Raw genomic sequence first — 9,868 nt, forward strand, 5'->3', positions numbered from 1 at the left:
GAGCTGGGATAGTTTTTCATTTTCACTATTACTGATGACGAGATGCATAGGACTTTGTGACGTAAGAATTGTGGGGATATCTAAACTATTTGTTATTAATATTTTGATATTTTTTTATTTTCACTATTATTGATGATGGGACATTAATAGGGTTTTATGATGTAAGAATCATGGGGATGTAGCTCAGATGGTAGAGCGCTCCCTTTGCATGTGAGAGGTACGGGGATCGATACCCCGCATCTCCAAAAATATGATTATCTATTATTAAATATATTGTTTCTTTTCAAATTTTTCCTTATTCATGACCTGTTGTGTAGCAATATTTCTTCATTTTCACTATTATTGATGATGAAAAATTTAGGGTNTATCTACGATCTCTTTTCCTTCAAATTAAGGATTCCTGTAGCTTCAGGGGAAGAAGTTGAGTATGAAACAATTATGTGACACAAAGACATACTAACGCTGCATAACTACCCCATCTGTGAGTGCACAATCTTTGAAGGCTCCCTCATACGAACCCATCCAAAATAATCACACCTATGACCGCATCTCCTGACTTTAAACTACTAGTCTAAACATGGTTTTGTCACCAAAGCTTTAGAGTTTAATCTATCTTTACAAAAATATTTTTCTCTTAATTTATAATTAGTCATAAAAAGAAATAATTAGATACAAATTTGGTCTAGAATTCAAAACTTTCAAATCTTACGGTTTCTTAACNTGCAAAAATTGTGGGGATGTAGCTCAAATGGTAGAGCGCTCGCTTAGCATGCGAGAGGTACGGGGATCTATACCCCGCATCTCCAAAAGAAAGAAATGATTTTTTTCAGTATGAGTTAATTTAACATGTTATGTATAAGGTGGGTAGGAGAGAAAAAGAAAAGATACTTATATAAGGAGACCAATGAATATAATGGTCATTTATAGTTTCTATCACAATAATATAAAATTTGGGAACAAAGCCTATATGAAACTGAAAAGACCGTTCAATGGTATTTTAGATTAAAAAAAACTTTTATGATCTTTGTACCTTTGTTAGTGTTACTTTGTACCTTTGTTAGTGTTACTTTGTACCTTTTTTTGTATTACTTTGTACCTTTGTTAGTGTTACTTTGTACCTTTACTTTGTACCTTTACTTTGTACGTTTACTTTGTACCTTTGTTAGTGTTACTTTGTACCTTTGTTTGTATTACTTTGTAGCTTTTTTAGTGTTACTTTGTACCTTTGTTTGTATTACAGTTGAAGAGTGAGAAGCAAGATTTGAAACCTTTTTCTAAATTGAGTCACTCCACAATCAAACTTGATAAAGGCTTGATTAAATATCTCAGATGCAATCTACCACAGGAATTGCATGAAACTTAAAAACGACAAAGATATGGTCAGATTTCTATAAGAGGGAACCTCTCAACTTGAGAGATCAATTTCATTGATCACAAATATGCTTTTACATAATAATTTGTGGGTATTTATAGTCTCCCCACAAAAAAAGTTAGTGCCCGTGATTTAATCTCGATCCCTTTAAATCTCCACAGAAGACGAAGTCAATTTGAGCATTACAAACTTTATGAAATTAAAATAATAAATAAAGTTTTCTAACCATTATGAAATGATGCTTGCAACTTCATCCGCTATTTCAACTGTGCAAATATTTACTTTTGAATCTCCAAATGGTATTGACTCAAACGAATCAGCTAGTAACACATGAAATGATGGTTGAACCTAGCCTATCCAATTTTGTAGATGAAGCATGAATGCTTGTTGAATCTTCTTGGCCTTAGGTTGTGTAAAATGTCTAGTTGGAACTCCGTGATTTTTATCATCATCCCCCTCTTCAAAAGGATTCGTCCTCGAATCAAAAAAATCATCACCTACATCAAAAGAACTCAACTCAGTAACATTGAAAGTAGAATGTACACCGTGATTCTTATCATCATCCCCTCTTCAGGATTCGTCATCGAATCAGAAAAATCATCACCTTCAAAGGAACTCAACTTAGCAACATTGAAAGTAGAATGTATTGACAATTCTAAGGGAAGATCAATTTTATTGTTCCATGCAATAAGAACAATAAAATGAGTCATTTTACTGAATGTCTTACAGAGCATTTATAGTCAAATAAAGAATTAGGAATCCACCACGCTATCTTTAGATCTACAGACACACAATCTATGCTTAACATTAAAATAAATGAACGTGGAGAACACGTTTCCTCTTCACTATGACGCTCTCCACACTAATATTAAAATTGAAAATTCATAATGCAAAGGTGTTTCCACTAATTTTAGTTTGAACGTGGATCAAACACGTGACTTTCAGATCTTTAGTCTGACGCTCTCCAAATTGAGCTATCTCTGCAATCATTAGAGTTGAGTTTTTAAAAAGAAATAATCGCTATCTCCCAATTGAGCTATCTCTGCAATCATTAGAGGTGAGTTTTTTAAAAGAAATAATCGTTAATGCAGTGAACATGGATCAAAAACATAAATAATCACTAATTTTATAGTCAAATTATGCAACGTGAACCAAGTGTGGTGAAAGTGGATCAAACACGTGACCTTCAGATATTCAATCTGACGCTCTCTTTGAGCTATCCCCGCAATCACTCGAAATTAAAATTCATCAATAAAGGTATTTTAGCTGATTCATTGAGATTTTAACAAGGAATAATTACTAATTTTTTTATTGAATAGTCAGGTTTTGCAAAACAGGTGTGGTGAACATGGAGATCGAACACGTGACCTTCAAATCTTAATTTTGACGCTCTACAAACTGAGCTATCCCCGCTAACATTAAAAATGAAAGTTTTTTAAGTAAAGGTATTTCTGCTAATTAATTGAAATTTTAGAAAGAAATAATCACTAATTTTAAATTGAAGAGTCAAATTATGCAAGATCGAATATGAGACCTTTAGATCTTCAATCTAACGCTCTCTCAACTGAGCTATCCACACTAACATTAAAAATGAAAATTCATCCTAAAGGTAATTTCGCTAATTCATTTTAATTTTAAATAGAAATAATCACTCATTTTTAATAAGATATTCAAGTTATCCAACTTGTATAAGGTGTGGTGAACTAGAACACGTTAGGTATTTCCGATAATTCATTGAGATTTCAGAAAGGAATAATGACTAATTTTAGATTGAATAGTCGAGTTATGCAACTAGAATCAGGTGTGGTGAACGTGTTGATCAAACACGTGACCTTCAAATCTTCAATCTGACGTTCTCCCAATAGAGCTATCTCTGCTAATATTAAAAATGAAAATTCATAAGTAAAGGTACTTCCACTAATTCATTATATTTAAAAAAGAAATAATCAATAATTTTAGATTGAATAAGGAAGTTATGTTTTTAGACGGTATAGTCAGGTAATAAACTTGTATTATGTGCGTTGAACGTGATAAAACACGTGTGACCTTCAAATCTTCAGTCTAATAATCTCCCAACTGAGCTACGGTTGCTAACATTAAAAATGAATATTCATCAGTAAAGGTATTGGGTACACTTCTGAAAATTCAACAAAAGGAAATAGTATTAGACCGAGATGCCAGATTTAAATCTCGCTTCTGGAAAATTCAACAAAAGGCATTGGGTACGCAGTTATAGTACGACATTCGACCCATAAACAGATGGTCAAACAGAAATGCTCAAGGAAATATTGGATGACATGTTGAGGGTATATGTGAATGATTTTGCAGGACAATGAGATAAGTACCTACCCCTTATGAAATTTGCTTATAATAATAGTTGTCAAGCCACCATATAAATGGCCACATACGAGGTTCTCTACGGACGAAGATTTCGATCCCCTATCTTTTAGGAAGAAGGGGGCAAACGACAACTATTGGGCAGTAGCTGGTGCAAATTACCAACGCCGCAGTCAAGAAGATTAAAGCTAGGATACAAACCACACAAAGCCGAGAGAAAAGCTATGTAGACCTAAGGCGCAAGGACATGGAATTGTAGGTAGGGGATCATATATTCCTAAAAGTTCCACATGAGAGGGGTGCACGGGTAGGGTAAAAAGGTAAGCTAAGCCCTAGGTTTATCCGTCCTTTTGATATATTAGAAAGGATTGGATATGTGGCCTATAGAATCGGGCAATGCCCAAATTTGTCTGCAGTACGTAATATCTTTCATGTATCCATACTACGGAAGTATACCCTAGATCCTTCGCACGTACTAGCTCATGAAACTCTCTTCTTGAGAGATGACCTAACGTATAAAGAAGACCCGATTCAAATAATAGACAAGAAATTCAAAAGATTGAGAAACAAGGAAATCACTCTTGTTAAGGTCCTATGGAAGAATCATAGAGTAGAAGAAGCCACTTGGGAAACAGAAGGCAAATAAGAACCTTGTACCCTGATCTATTTTAGAATAAGCACTTTCGATGACCGAAAGTTTTCAAAGGAGAGGAGAATTTGCAACACTCAAGGTCTCCAATAAGAGACCGTGTATAATCCTTACTAAGTTGTATCTAGAAGCAAAGAACAAGTACAATTGAAAAAACATTGAGAAAATGGTACTTTTTCTAATTTTTATAAACTTCTGGAATCATTCAATTTTTTATAGAACAATAATTACAAGGTGCTTAAAAAAGGAAGGCTCCGATCGGAGAAGATTTTTCTGGGAGAAGATTTTTTATAATTACAAGGTGCTTAAAAAAGGAAGGCTCCGATCGGAGAAGATTTTTCTGGGAGAAGATTTTTTAATAAAAATCAATAATGAAATTATAGAAATTCTAGATGTTTCAATGGTAGTGAAAAATCCGTCTATAAATTATGAATTAGGGTAGACTATTAGGGGCAAGAAGCAAGCTTAATCGAGTACCCAATCGAGAGATACAAGTTTTTTGTTTGGGGTATCGTGTTCATGGGTTTACCCCGAATTCGAGAACTATAGTCCACTATTCATTTCCAAACTTGTTCCTGCACCTTCTAAATAAGTTTACCCATAAGTTTGGTGAAGAAAAGAGGTCCTCAAAGTGCTAGTAGGTTTTCACACAAATCAGTCCATGTTAGGTTACCCTCTAATGTTTTCCTAAGCTAAAACCTCAACTCCTAAAGCCTAGCCCAAGACATTATGTATAAACCTAGGTTCATCAATAATCCAGGTACCAAGTACCTAGAACTATGTGAATAACATGCTAAATAAGTTGCTAGGATCCATACCCATAAGTAACCATTATGATGTGTACTAAAAGGCCCCTATTCCTCTTTAGGTAGGATATCCTGCAATATGTATCATGAGCTGGATGTTATGATAGGCCTACCTTTCCCATCAGCTAAACGAGATGTCCTGCACAACGATTTACCAGTAGGCTTACATGATTATGACGACACCACTCATGTGTTCATGGGGAGAAAATTGAAGGTTATTTTAGAGGAAGGTTTTCAAGATCAGTATATGATACATGACACGATGACCTCTTAGCTACAAGATCCTGTAAACATAACAAGAAGTAATATCCTAGCTTAAGGTCGCGATTAAGACCCTATAAGTAGGCTACTTACTAAGTTTTACTCACTCCATGTTTATCATTTTTTTTTCAAGTAACTAAGAGTTGGTCGTGGATGAGAGCAGACATTAGAGTGTGGCCATGGACTAACCTCTGTTTTTAAAATAGTATTTTTTGTTCTTCTTTTGAGTATGCTTCTTATTTTGTGTTTGTAACGAGTATGTATATGTAACACCCCAAACATGAAGAAAATTATCTCCCATAAGAATAAGCCACTCATGAAAGACCCAAAGGATAGAAAGGAAAAAAATTAAAGTTTTAACCAAGAACAAGGGACTTAGTCAATGAAGTACCCTAACAAATGATTTCAAGTAGTTAAAAGACCTTTTAAAAAGGATTGGAAATGAAAAAGTAAATGAAAACGACAAAAAAGTCATTTTATCAATTATAAAAAATCTTTCCGGATTTGTAATTCCTTATCTAGAAGGAATCTCAAGATTCAAAATAAGAGGGAAATGATCAAAAATGAATGAGGAATTTGTAGAAAAATTATGGATTTTTTTTCGAGAAAAATAATAATAAAATATTCGAAAAGTGGAAAATTACCAAAATACCCCTAAAAGAATGGATAATTAGAGAAATGCCACTCTAATTAGAATCAGAGCATCTACAGTGACCATCCGAGCAAAATCCTTCAAACTCAAATCTCAACTGTTGGATCTCCTCCAAATTTTGATAAGATCTAGAACGAACACGCATGGATCATCACATCCAACGACTAGTATTCAAGGCCAAGGTCGGTAAGGCTATGATCGGAGTTGATATCTCCGAAAAATTATCCAGAGAGTTCGATCTCTAAATAACGAAGATTCTAGAGCTCTCAATGTCGGTTTAAGCTCCTCCTATAAAGTCTGAAGTAGGAGCAACAATACGAAATAAGAATCGAGAATGGTTGATCCCCTAATCGAAGGGAATAAGCATTTAGATTATGGGTCTCCTACTCGCAAAATTCTTCCAAATTCGAGAGCAATCCTCCACCATTTATCTTTCAACTTCTAAATAACAAAGATTCTGGAACTCTCAAAGTCGGTTTAAGCATCTCCTATAAAGTCTGAAGTAGGAGCAACAATACGAAATAAGAATCGAGAAAGGTCGATCCCCAATTGAAGGCAATGAACGTTTAGATTATAGGTCTCCTACTCTTAGATTTCTTCCAAATTCGAGAGCAATCTTCCACCATTTCTCTTCAATTTTATTCCTACAGTTTCTCAACAAGATTACCAACAAGTTCTATGAAGGAATAGAGTGCTGAAAGTGCCCAGAAACCATTCCCCCAATTCAATACGCCATTGAAGAACTTTAAGAAAAACTTGAAAATCCAATCCGAGGATACATGATGACTCGTCGAGCAAAAATGATTCCAATCAATTTTTACACCTCCAAAGAATGCTTCCATAGAAGACCACGAAGAAAAATAACCTCGAGAGCGTGCCGAATTGAAGGAAATAGGTTTCAAAATTAAATTAGGGATAAGAGTCGAAATCCTATCTACGATCTCTTTTCCTTCAAATTAAGGATTCCTCTAGTTTCAGAGGAAGAAGTTTAGTAAACTTGATGAAGGAATTGAGAGCTGAAACGTCGTAGAACGAACTACCCACGAGATCGAAATCTGGCGTTTCGAGTAAGTAGCATACCGAGAACGATTTCTAGAAGTTAAAGTCCTACACTCAAACACGTTCCTCCAAAACCAATTCCTTTAGCTTGAAGATAAGATATGGAAGAGGTTTAATGAAGAAATAGGGCCTTGAAATCCCTAGAATCGGCTACCCAATAAAAAATCCTTTCTTTTATCTCCAGCGATAAATCATATTTTGGATGAACTTTAGAAGCGAATATCTTAGGCTACGATCTACGAGAAGGTATCAAATCAATCCCTAGCCCTTCCTTGTAACACCCATCTTTAAGTTTCACGAAGACATCAAGGAGAGAAATGCTGTAAATGTGGCTGTCCAGGCCGAGTTTCAGATAGCGGCGAAGCGAAAAATGTGCATCTTCTTCCTGTTAAGAGGAAGAAAATGATGATATGGCCAGTTAAACTAAACTATCCAAGTCAACTCAAAATTTGACCTTTTTTTGGGTTTTCTCAATTTTAACCCCATTCCAGACTGATTCTCATAAAAACATTATGGTTTCATAAACTAGACACAATAAGAAGTACGTGGAAGGAAATTTGAAGTAATTCAAATATTGGAAGCTCAAGAATAGAGATCCCAAACGTCGGCGACGAGGCAAGTAGCCACCTTGGACTCTTTGTTAAGAAATACTTGTAGAAATCGCTTGGANATGCATAGGACTTTGTGACGTAAGAATTGTGGGGATATCTAAACTATTTGTTATTAATATTTTGATATTTTTTTATTTTCACTATTATTGATGATGGGACATTAATAGGGTTTTATGATGTAAGAATGATGGGGATGTAGCTCAGATGGTAGAGCGCTCGCTTTGCATGTGAGAGATACGGGGATCGATACCCCGCATCTCCAAAAATAAGATTATCTATTATTAAATATATTGTTTCTTTTCAAATTTTTCCTTATTCATGACCTGTTGTGTAGCAATATTTCTTCATTTTCACTATTATTGATGATGAAAAATTTAGGGTTTTGTGATGCAAAAATTGTGGGGATGTAGCTCAAATGGTAGAGCGCTCGCTTAGCATGTGAGAGGTACGGGGATCGATACCCCGCATCTCCAAAAGAAAGAAATGATTTTTTTCAGTATGAGTTAATTTAACATGTTATGTATAAGGTGGGTAGGAGAGAAAAAGAAAAGATACTTATATAAGGAGGACTTCTTCACTTCTTCACAATTGCAATATTTGACCAATGAATATAATGATCATTTATAGTTTCTATCACAATAATATAAAATTTGGGAACATCACAATAATATAAAATTTGGGAACAAAGCCTATATGAGACTGAAAAGACCGTTCAATGGTATTTTAGATTAAAAAATCTTTTATGAGCTTTGTTCCTTTGTTAGTGTTACTTTGTACCTTTGTTAGTGTTACTTTGTACCTTTGCTTGACTAAATATCTCAGATGCAATCTACCACAGGAATTGCATGAAACTTAAATACGACAAAGATATGCTCAGATTTCTATAAGAGGGAACCTCTCAACTTGAGAGATCAATTTCATTAATCACAAATATGCTTTTACATAATAATTTGTGGGTATTTATAGTCTCCCCACAAAAAAACAGTTAGTGCCCGTGATTTAATCTCGATCCCTTTAAATCTCCACAGAAGACGAAGTCAATTTGAGCATTACAAACTTTATGAAATTAAAATAATAAATAAAGTTTTCTAACCACTATGAAATGATGCTTGCAACTTCATCCGCTACTTCAACTGTGCAAATATTTACTTTTGAATCTCCAAATGGTATTGACTCAAACGAATCAGCTAGTAACACATGAAATGATAGTTGAACCTAGCCTATCCATGCAATAAGAACATTGAAAGTAGGATGTATTGACAATTCTAAGGGAAGATCAATTTTATTGTTCCATACAATAAGAACAATAAAATTAAAATTTAAAATTCATAATGCAAAGGTATTTCCACTAATTTTAGTTTGAACTTGGATCAAACACGTGACTTTCAGATCTTTAGTCTGACGCTCTCCCAACTGAGCTATCCCTTGAGATTTTAAAAAGGAATAATGACTAATTTTTTTATTGAATAGTCAGGTTTTGCGAAACAGGTGTGGTGAACATGGAGATCGAACACGTGACCTTCAAATCTTAAATTTGACGCTCTCCAAACTGAGTTATCCCCGCTAACATTAAAAATGAAAGTTTTTTAAGTAAAGGTATTTCAGCTAATTAATTGAAATTTTAGAAAGAAATAATCACTAATTTTAAATTGAAGAGTCAAATTATGCAAGATCGAATATGAGACCTTTAGATCTTCAATCTAACGCTCTCTCAACTGAGCTATCCACACTAACATTAAAAATGAAAATTCATCCTAAAGGTATTTTCGCTAATTCATTTTAATTTTAAATAGAAATAATCACTCATTTTTAATAAGATATTCAAGTTATCCAACTTGTATAAGGTGTGGTGAACTAGAACACGTTAGGTATTTCTGATAATTCATTGAGATTTCAAAAAGGAATAATAAGTAATTTTAGATTGAAGAGTCGGGTTATGCAACTAGAATCAGGTGTGGTGAACGTGTTGATCAAACACGTGACCTTCAAATCTTCAATCTGACGTTCTCCCAATAGAGCTATCCCTGCTAATATTAAAAATGAAAATTCATAAGTAAAGGTACTTCCACTAATTCATTATATTTAAAAAAGAAATAATCAATAATTTTAGATTGAATAAGG

At 34.1% G+C, this 9,868-nt stretch overlaps 4 non-coding genes across 4 annotated transcripts; all 4 read left to right on the top strand.

Moving 5' to 3' along the window:
* The first annotated feature begins 172 nt into the window (after nucleotides 1–172).
* TRNAA-UGC lies at nucleotides 173–245 on the top strand. The gene has a single exon. It is a non-coding gene; the product is annotated as a tRNA-Ala (tRNA).
* A 488-nt stretch (nucleotides 246–733) lies between these two features.
* Nucleotides 734–806, top strand: TRNAA-AGC. Its single transcript has one exon. It is a non-coding gene; the product is annotated as a tRNA-Ala (tRNA).
* A 7,130-nt stretch (nucleotides 807–7,936) lies between these two features.
* On the top strand, nucleotides 7,937–8,009 carry TRNAA-UGC. Its single transcript has one exon. It is a non-coding gene; the product is annotated as a tRNA-Ala (tRNA).
* A 138-nt stretch (nucleotides 8,010–8,147) lies between these two features.
* On the top strand, nucleotides 8,148–8,220 carry TRNAA-AGC. The gene has a single exon. It is a non-coding gene; the product is annotated as a tRNA-Ala (tRNA).
* The last annotated feature ends 1,648 nt before the right edge of the window (nucleotides 8,221–9,868 follow it).

Source organism: Cucurbita maxima, unplaced genomic scaffold (genome assembly GCF_002738345.1).
Source record: "Cucurbita maxima cultivar Rimu unplaced genomic scaffold, Cmax_1.0 Cma_Scf00562, whole genome shotgun sequence".
NCBI classification, from domain to species: domain Eukaryota; kingdom Viridiplantae; phylum Streptophyta; class Magnoliopsida; order Cucurbitales; family Cucurbitaceae; genus Cucurbita; species Cucurbita maxima.